A 10,311-nucleotide genomic window follows, 5' to 3' on the forward strand; every position below is an offset into this window, starting at 1 on the left:
TGGTTACTGACGCACAGTTACCTTTTCTGGCCACTAGGTGCTGTTTTGTGCGTGCTGGAGACCTCTCCACATCGGTGAGTGGTTTCTGCTCCTCAGGAAATTATATCCCTTGGGGGGGCCTCACGGCCTCAGCAGAAAGTGGACAGACAGGATCCTGGGCAGTGTGTTTACCAGTGGAAACAGGTTCTTCTTGAATGCCGAGGGCCACACCTGGTTTCTTTGGGTCTGTGTGTGTGTCCCGTGAACAGCTGGGCATACGCTTCCCGGACAAGCAGGATGTGCTTTCTTCCTGAACCACAACTGTTTTTTCACAGCAATTGCCACTGATGCTGGCCCCCTGCTTGCTTTCTGGTGGCTTATGGGAGGAGCTGGCTGTGACATCTCGGAGGTGGAAATCTAAGACGCATAAAGATGCCAAAAGCCCACCTCAGCAGGATAAACCATGACCCGACATGAAGTGGGAGCAGGAAGCTCAGCTCCCACCACCAGCGCTTCTCAATGCTCCCAAGTCACCCACTGGAAACAACAGAAACCCCCGTGGTGGTATGGCCAACCGCTCTGGCTTTGCAGTTGACAGATCAGGTTTCAAAGCCTGACTGTTCACAGTCGGGTGATCTTGGACAAGTGACGTTGCCTCTCTATGCCTTGGTTTCCTCATCTGTCAAATGGGGATATGATAGTCCCTGACTCAAAGGTTGTCTTGAAGATGACCCGAACAACCAGCCTGAAGTGCAATGCCTGCCACATAGCTGGCATGGAATAAGTGGCAGTTGGTTCATTTATTCAGCGGGTCATGCTCTGAGCACTTCCTGTCTTCTGGGAGCTGTTGTGGGCACTGGGGATGGAGGATAAATGCTAAAAGGTAATGGTGGGGATAACTATTCCAGGAAGTGAGTGAATATTCGAATGAATGAGCAAGCAAGATGGCTACCTAATCTTCTATGAATCTACATGCTGTGTTTTTTTGTTTGTTTATTTGTTTGTTTTGTTTTGTTTTTGTTTTTTTGAGATGGAGTCTCACTCGGTTGCCCAAGCTAGAGTACAGTGGCGTGATCTCAGCTTAGTGCAATCTCTGCCTCCCGGGTTCAAGCGATTCTCCTGCCTCAGTCTCCTGAGTATCTGGGATTTCAGGTGCCTGCCACCATGCCCAGCTAATTTTTGTGTTTGTAGTAGAGACAGGGTTTCACCATGTTGGTCAGGCTGGTCTCGAACTCCTGACCTCTGGTGATCCACCTGCTCAGCCTCCCGAAATGCTGGATTACAGGTGTGAACCATCATGCCCAACCACTGTCTGCATTTTAAGCAATAGAGATGGCTCCCTGGGCTGTTTTAGGAATGATTCTTCCATCCCTGGAGATGACAGACTGCATTCTGCGAAAATCACCTGAATGTTGCCTGGAGCTTTTCCTCCTGGCATGGTCCCTTCACCTGGAAACCCCTGCATCCTATTCGGGGTGCAAGATACATAATGACAAAACTAGCCAAACCCTGAAATCCATGGCAGCTGTGATAACACAGCTGTTTAGTACCTGTTACAGGTGAGGTTTGAATTTCGTTGACTATTGACACAGAAGTGCTGGGAACAGGCTGCAGGATTGGAGGGCCAGGTCCTCCGCCCCACAGTGCAGGTGCAGGTCATGATCCACTTACTTAGCACCACATCACACCATTGCTCCTGCTGCCTCTCACTCGGAGCCGCCTTCCTCGTTCCCCAGGCAGCTCCTAAGCCCAGCCCTATGGCTCCTCCTCCCTGGAGGCTTCTGTGACTCCCCGCTCCCTGTGCTTTTCCTTTCTCTGTTGAGCTTGGTCCCACCTCCACTACCCCCAAGGTAACTGCTGCACCACTGTTGGGGACCCCAAAGGTAATGGTGGGGATAACTAATCTCTCCTGTGCTGCCCTCAAGCTTTTCCTCCTAACTTCTATAACATCGAGAACAGTGCTCCCCGTAGGCACCTCACAAATGTTTAGTGCTTGTGGTTCTAGTTCACCTCAGGAGTAGTTAAATTAAAAGGCAGAAGACGTGGTATTTGAAGATAGGACCTGGATTTAAATCCTACTTTGCTGTTCTCTAGCTGTGTGACCTAGGGCAAGTTCACTCACATCTCTGACCTCAATTTCCTTACCTGTCAAATGAGGATATTAACAGGGTTATCGGAAAACTAAGGGAGAGCACATGCTTGGAAATTCTCATGAGGACGGAAAGCAACGTGATGCATGGTTGACCACCAGTGTCAGCATTTACCCAGGCTTATTTGTGCTTCAAGAATCTACCATTGCCATATACACTTTTTTTTATTTGAAAGCAAACAGTTTTTATTGCAGTAGACGTTCATAAAAGTGTACACATCATAATTTTACAGTTTGAAGAAATTTTACAACATGAATGTATCCGATGATTACCACCCAGATCAAGCTAAAGAACATTACTAGCTCCCTTGAAGCCCCCTTCATGATGCCCACCCACCCCCAGTCATTACCCTCCACCTATCACTGTGGATTCAACTTGCCTGTTGTTGAATTCAGTGGAATCCAGCTTTTGCTCTAACTTCATATGTTAGATTCTTCAACGTGGTTACATGTAGAAGTCCTTCATTCTTGTTGCTCTAAAGTATTCTGTTGTATAAACACACCACAGATTTCCTGTTGACATTGTCAGGTTTTGGCTTGGGGTCTGGTCTTGGTTTGCTTTGAGCCATTCTGGTGTGTGTGTTGTGGTATCTCATTGTGGTTTTACGTTGTGTCTTTTTGAGGACTAATGCTGGTGGTCACCGTATCATAAGCATATGGATCATTTGAAGAGCCTCTTTTGAGGAAGTGCTCATACGAGAATTTTTTTTAATTGGGTTATTTGTCTTTTTCTATTCCTTTGTAAGAGTGGTTTACATATTTTGGCGACAAGTCCTTTGAGATTTATATGCATTTCAAATATCTTCTCCCGCTCTGTGTCTTACCTTTTCACTTACTTAATGTTGTCTTTTGATCAACACAGGTTTCTAATTTTATTGAAGATTTATCAATCTTTTCCTTTGTGGTTACTGATTTCTGTGTTCTGTTTAAGAGATATTTGTGCATCCTAAGGTCATGAAGGTAGCCCTCTGTGGTATATTCTAGAAGCTTTATGGTTGGCCTTTTTGCATCTGGAATTGGCTTTGTGTATGACATAAGGTAGGTGGTCAAGGTCCAGCTTTCTCCGTATGACTCTCCACACCATTTATTGATTCCATACCACTTACTGATTCCACACCACTTATTGATTACACACTACTCATTGAAAACACAGTCCTTTCCCACACTGCACTACAGCAGCACCTTTGTAGTAAATCAAATTGTGGAATATATGCAGGTCAGTTTCTAGACTCTCTACTGTGATCCATGTATCCTTGAATATTACACTGTTATAACTATTGTTGGTCAATATGAATATCAGGTAGTATACATCCTCTCACTGTTCCCTTGAGGGAGTCTTCACTCTTGTTGGCCTTTGGCATTTCCGTATAAATTTCAGTATCAGCTTGTCAACCTCTCTTACACACACACACGCACATACACACATGCCTTCTGACATTTTGATTGGGATCACATTGAATCTATAGGTCAAGACCAATTTGGGGAGAATTTTTTTTTTTTTTTTTTTTTTTTTGAGACTCAGTTTTGTTCTTATCACCCAGGCTGGAGTGCAATGGCACGATCTTGGCTCACTGCAACCTCTGCCTCTCAGGTTCAAGCGATTCTCCTACCTCAGCCTCCCAAGCAGCTGGGATTATAGACGCCCGCCACCACACCCAACCAATTTTTTATATTTTTAGTAGAGACAGGGTTTCACCATGTTGGCCAGGCTGGTCTTGAACTTCTGACCTCAGATGATCTGCTCATCTCAGCCTCCCAAAGTCCTGGGATTACAGACGTGGGCCACCGTGCCTGGCCCCACTTTGGGGAGAATTGATGGCTATACTTACTGAGACTTCCAATCCATGAACATGGACCATCCTGCCATTCATTCTGGTTTTCTTTCATGTCTCTTAGTAATGTTTGGTGATTTTTCTTTGTTGAGGGCATGCATCTTTTTTGTTTGTTCTTACACATTTAATTTTTTTAATGTTATTTAAAAAGGCATGAGTTTTTAGGATTTTGTTTGTTCCTAGTATATAGAAGAACAATTGACTTTTGAGTGTTAATCTTGTATTCAGTGACTTTGCCAAATTTACTTTTTAATTCCAATAGTTCATCTGGTTTGCCAAATTTACTTTTTAATTCCAATAGTTCATCTGAATTTTCTCCTTTCAAAATCATGCTTTTGGGGATAATGTCAGTTTCATTTTTCCTTTCCAATCCATAACTTTTTATTTCTTTTTCTTGCCTTATTATATCACTAGAACATCCAATGCAATGTTGAATAGGAGTGGAGGTGCAGACATCTGCGTTTCAATTCCAGCATCAGGGTATAGCTTTCGATAGCTTACTATTTAACATGCTATTTGTTGTAGGTTTAGTCATTTCTCTTTAATTTGCTAAGAGAGAACAGGTGTTTACAAACAGGTGTTAAATTTTACCAAATGCTTTTTGTAGCACCTACCAAGATGATCATTTGGGGTTTTTTTCTCCTTTATTTTGTTAATTTTTGAGTATTAAACCAACCTTACGTCCCTGAAATAAGTTCAATTTGGTCATAATATTTTAACCTTGTTAATGGAATTGGTTTGCTGGTATTTTTGTTTAGGATTTATAAGAGATATGTATATTTATAAGATATATTGTCTCATATTGTAAGATCCTTTTCAGGTTCAAATTCACTGGGAAATGGTCTCTCTACCTATTCCTGGAAGTTTGTGGAAGATTGGTGTTATTTCTTCCAGAAATGTCTAGAAAATTTTTACCAATGGAGCTCTATGTACCTAGAGTTCTCTTTACAAAAAGAATTTTAATTAGAAATCAAATTTATTTATAGATACAGGACATTGTGATTGTTTACCTCTTCTAATGCAAGTGTTGGGAAGTGGTGCTTTTCTGGAAAATGGTCCATTTCATCTAGATTTTCCCATGTATTTGAATAGTTATTAATAATGTACTCACATTATCTTTTTCCTGTCTGTAGAAACTGTTGTAATGTCTGCTTTCTCGTTCTTGTTATCCATCATTTGTGTCTGTCTTCTCTATTTTGTACTCTGTCTCCAGTATGGCCCTCAGGCCCAGGAAAGAGGGGCCCCTGCTCAGGACCCTGAGCTAGCACATCCCTCCTCTGGTCCGCACCCCTCGCCACAGGTATAAAGTTCATGGAGCTAAGGAAACTGCACAGCCAGGGCCCACACACCCCTTCCGAGACCATGCCTAGATATTCAGGCCCCAAATGTCCCTAACTAATGGCCCCTAGCCTGCTCCCAGAGCCTGCAAGTCCTCCCCACTGGCTTTGTCCTTTCAAAGACAAGCCATGGGAACATGGTGTAGGCCAAGCAGGTAGCTAAGGGGCAGATGTTGTGGGGCTGTGGTCAGACTTTGGAGGTACAGGCTCCTCACAGCACAGGATGGTGCCAGGGTGGCGAAAGTGTGTGGCAGGTACCAGCTCCCCATCACCTCAGCTGCTGGCACACATCTCCAAGGAGTCCGAGACTCCTACATTTGAACCTAGCCTTCTCTGTTGTAGGAAGGTATATTTGTTAAAGCAGAAACAGAAAATATTTCATTCCATTGTTTGCTAGCTTGATTTATAACTTAACTATTTAGATATGTGGCATGTGGTCTTCACTCTTGTGAGAGGCAGGCCTGAGTCTTGATTGAATTTTATCAATTTTATTAGTCTTTTAAATAAGCAATTTTAGTTTTGTTGATTTCTCCATTATAAATTTGATTTCTAAATTGTTGGTTTCTGTTCTTTATTATTTGTGTCCTTCTACTTTGGGTTTAATATACAGTCCTTTTTTAGCTTCCTGAGTCATAAATTTAGATCATTAATTTTCAGCCTTCTTTTTGGGCTCAAATGCATTTAGGGCTGTACAATTATTTTCAAACAGAGATTTAGCTACATATGATGATACCATAATATGAGATGGGATATCATATTTTCATGATATCCAGTTCAAACTGTTTCTAAAGTTTCACTGTGATTTAATCTTGTTCATAGATAACTTAGAAGGGTATCACTTAATTTCCAAACACTGAGTTTTTTTATAGTTGTCCTTTTATTATTGGTCTTTACTTGTTTCTGTTGTTATCAGAGGACAAGATTTCAGTCCTTTGAACTGTGTTGAGGCTGGCTTTATGGCTCACCGTGGGCTATTGTGGTAAATGATTTTTTGTGCACTTAAAAAATATATATATATTCGGTAATTTTTGTCAATTTTGTGTGTATGTGTGTATGAAATTCTATGATTTCCTGAAAGAGTTGTGCTAAATTTTAAGTTAAAATATGCAATCACAATTAATGGTTTATTCCTTATTTTAGTTCTGTCAGTTTTGGGTTTATGTATTTTGATATGTACATAATTTAAAATTGTTATATCTTTCTGTTGACTATAAAGCATCCCTTTTTATCTCTAGTAAAATTTCTTATTTTGAAATATATTTATTTGATAGTTCTATAGCTGCAGCAAGTTTCTTTCAAGTGTTTACAAGGTATATTGATATTCTTTCCATCCTTTGACTTTTAATCATTCTGGTTCTTTATATTAAAGTGTGTCTTCTGTATATAATATATAGTTGAAGTTTTTAAAAAAAATCAGTCTGATAACTTTGTCATTTAATTGGAATACTTAGGCCATTTATGTTTATTATAATTACTGATATATGTCTGGGTTTACATCCACTATATTACTATAAGTTTTATAGCTATACCATTTGTTTTTTGGACTTTTTACCTCCTCCTTTTTGGTTAATCAATTCTTTTTTAAATTGCCATTTCTCTCTATTATTTGGTTAGTTATGTGTGTCTTTATCATTCTTCAAGTGGTTGCACTAGAAATTGCCACATACATTCCTGACTTTTTAGAGTCTTTCTTAAAACAATATTTACACCACCTTTGGACAATGTGAAAACCTTAACTTATGGTTTTAAAAATGCTTTTAACTTCATTTACCTTCCCCCCCACCCCACCTTTTGTTTATTTTTCTCATGTATTAATGCTACTTATATTTAATCCCCACAAGACATTGTTATTGCTATTTTAAACCATCAATATTCATTAGCTTTACTCACATATATTTTTTCCTTTCCAATGTTCTTTATTCTTTTCTACCTTATCAGACTTTCATATGGGATTATTTTCCCTCTGTCTAAAAATTCCTTTTAGTATTTCTTTTAGTGCAGGTCTGCTGGCAATGAATTCTCTTAGTTTTTGTTCATCCAAAAACATATTTATTTCATTTTCATTTTTGAAAGATATTTTCTCTAGATATAGAACCCTAGATTGGCAGTAATTTTCTTTCAGCAATTTCAATATGTCACTCTATTGTCTTTGGTTTCTATTGCTTCTGTTGAAAAGTCAGCCATTCACCTTATTATTAATCTTTTGAAAGTAGACGTCTTTTTTCTCTGGCTGTTTTGTCATTTTTCCCTTTTTTTTGTTTTCACCAATTTTGCTATGATGGGCTGGGATTATTCTGATAGGATCTGGGCCATACTTTTAAACATTGTGCTAGATATCCTAGGAAAAAAATAAGGCAAGAAAAATAAATAAAACTATGGATAGAAAAGGAAAAAATAATACTGACATTATGCAAATATAACCCGTTTGGGGTTCATAGAGCACATCATATTTTTAACTACACATGGCCTGATGTCTTTCATCAGTTTTGGAAAATTCTTCGTCAGACACCTCAAATATTGCTTCTGCCCCATTTTCTCCCTTCTGTTTTTTCAGAATTCCAGCTGCATTTAGGTTAGGTATGTTTACAAGACGTGGATGCCTTTCATGGTCTTTTCTGTGTTTTATATCTTTTTTTCTCCTGTGCTTCAACTTTAATGCTTTCTATTAACCATCTTTCAGTTTAGCTAATCTCTTATATTCTATCTAATCTGCAGCTCTACCTACCTTTTGAGTTATCATTTTTGGCTTTGGAATTCCCATTGGATTCTATCTGTACATTCTCATTCTCAAGTGAAATTCTCCATCTTTGCATTTATGATGAATATAATTCATCATATTAACAGATGTGTCTAATTACCCCAATATCTGGATCTGCTGTTGGTCTGTTTCTATTGTCCTTTGGTTTTTGTTTGCTTGTTTTACTTTGTTTTGTTTCTGTGCTTCTTGATTATTTAGCTCTGCTTCCTGGCATGTGTGGTGATTTTTAATTGAATCTTGGATATCACGTGTGGACAATGCAGAGGCTCCAGATGATGTTCTCTTCTTCCCAGAGGATTCTTGTCTTTTTGGCAGGCAGAATGCAGAAAGGCCGGCTGGTTTCTGTCAGGGTTGGAGATGATTTGAGATTAGACTTAAGGACTTACGGAAGGTAGGTCTTTTTCAGGGTTCTTGATTGAAAGCCTGGAGAGTTTACTAGGACTCTACCTCCTTAGAGTACCCTGAACTCCAATTATATGTGTGTGTGTGTATGTGTGTGTGTGTGTGTGTGTGTGTGTGATGTGTGATGTGTGAGCAATAAAGCTTTTTAATCACCTGGGTGCAGGCGAGGCAGACTGAGTCCGAAAAAGGAGTCAGCAAAGGGAGATGGGGTGGGGCAGTTTTATAGGATTTGAGTAGTGTAGTGGAAAATTACAATTAAAGGGGGTTTTCTCTTGCGGGCAGGGGCAGGGGTTACAAGGTGCTCGGTGGGGAGCTTCTGATACTCATCGTCCAGGAGAAGGAATGTCACAAGGTCAATTCATCAGTTAGGGTGGGGCAGGAACAAATCACCATGGTGGAGTGTCATCAGTTAAGGCAGGAACCGTCTATTCTCACATCTTTTGTGGGTCTTGAGTTGCTTCAGGCCATCTGGATGTATACGTGCAGGTCACAGGGGATATGATGGCTTAGGTTGGGCTCAGAGGTCTGACATTCTTGTGTTCTTATATTAATAAGAAAAACAAAATAGCAGTGAAGTGTTGGGGCAGCAAAAAATGTTGGGGGTGGTATGGAGAGATAATGGGCGGTATTTCTCAGGGCTGCTTTGAGTGGGATTAGGGGTGGCGTGGGAACCTAGAGTGGGAAAGATTAAACTGAAGAAAGATTTTGGGGTAAGGGGTGATATTGTGGAGTTGTTAGAGGAGCATTTGTTGTATAGAATGATTGATAATGGCTTGGATGTGGTTTTGTATGAATTGAGAAACTAAACGGAAGACACAAGGTACAAATAAGAGAAGCAGAAAAACAGGTATTAAAGGACCTATTTAATACCTATTAAAAACAGGTATTAAGAATTGGGAAGACCCAGGACATCCAGTTAGAGAGTGCCCAAGGGGGTTCAGCATAATTATTTACTTGGTTGGTGAATTTTTGGGCTCTATCCTTGATTTTTTTATGTTGTCATATACTAGGCCAGATTGATTTAGGTAAAAACAACACTCTTCATTTAAAAATATACAAAGTCCTCCTTTTTCAGCAGTAAGTCAAGGCCTCAGTGGTCTTGGAGGACAACCGCAGCTAAAGCGTCAACCTGGGCCTGAAGGATTGATAAAGTCTGTGATATGTCTGCGATGCTAGCAGAGAAGTTATTAGAGAGGCTACGGAAGATTGTGAGAAGATTAGCAGCCTGGTGAATTTCCTGTCTAGCTTGCTAGAGGACTGGAAGATAGTTGCCCAGAGGGCTGGTGTCTGGAACAAGGTTGGAGCTGAGCAAGAAAGTGTGTCCATGTAAAAGTTCAAATGGACTGTACCCTGTAGCATTTCAAGGGCAAGTTCTAATTCTGGGAAGGGCAAGAGGTAGGAGTACTGACTGTCCAGTCCTTTTTAAGTTGGAGGCTGAGTTTGGTGAGGTGTGTTTTTAAAAGACCGTTAGTCCATTCTACCTTTCCTGAAGATTGAGGACGGTAAGGGGTATGAAGGTTCCACTGAATACTAAGAGCCTGAGAGACGGCTTGGGTGATTTGACCGATAAAAGCCGGATCGTTGTCGGCCGGGCATGGTGGCTGACGCCTGTAATCTCAGCACTTCAGGAGGCCGAGGTGGGCAGATCATGAGATCAGGAGATCGAGACCATCCTGGCTAACATGGTGAAACCCCATCTCTACCAAAAATACAAAAAACTAGCCAGGGGTGATGGCAGGTGCCTGTAGTCCCAGCTCTCTCAGGAGGCTGAGGCAGGAGAATGGCGTGAACCTGGGAGGCGGAGCTTGCAGTGAGCCAAGATCGCGCCACTGCACTCCAGCCTGGGCGACAGAG

The 10,311-nt window shown here is 40.8% G+C and overlaps 1 long non-coding RNA gene across 1 annotated transcript in view; it reads right to left on the reverse strand.

The window, feature by feature from the left end:
- Positions 1–7,329: 7,329 nt before the first annotated feature.
- The window catches only part of LOC105544507, a 7,985-nt gene continuing 5,003 nt past the window's right edge, over positions 7,330–10,311 (reverse strand). Inside the window, exon 2 of the long non-coding RNA XR_001006769.1 lies at positions 7,330–7,635. This is a non-coding gene — a long non-coding RNA (uncharacterized LOC105544507). The remainder of the gene's footprint in view (positions 7,636–10,311) is intronic.

Source organism: Mandrillus leucophaeus, unplaced genomic scaffold, assembly GCF_000951045.1.
Source record: "Mandrillus leucophaeus isolate KB7577 unplaced genomic scaffold, Mleu.le_1.0 Scaffold30, whole genome shotgun sequence".
Classification (NCBI taxonomy): Eukaryota; Metazoa; Chordata; class Mammalia; order Primates; family Cercopithecidae; genus Mandrillus; species Mandrillus leucophaeus.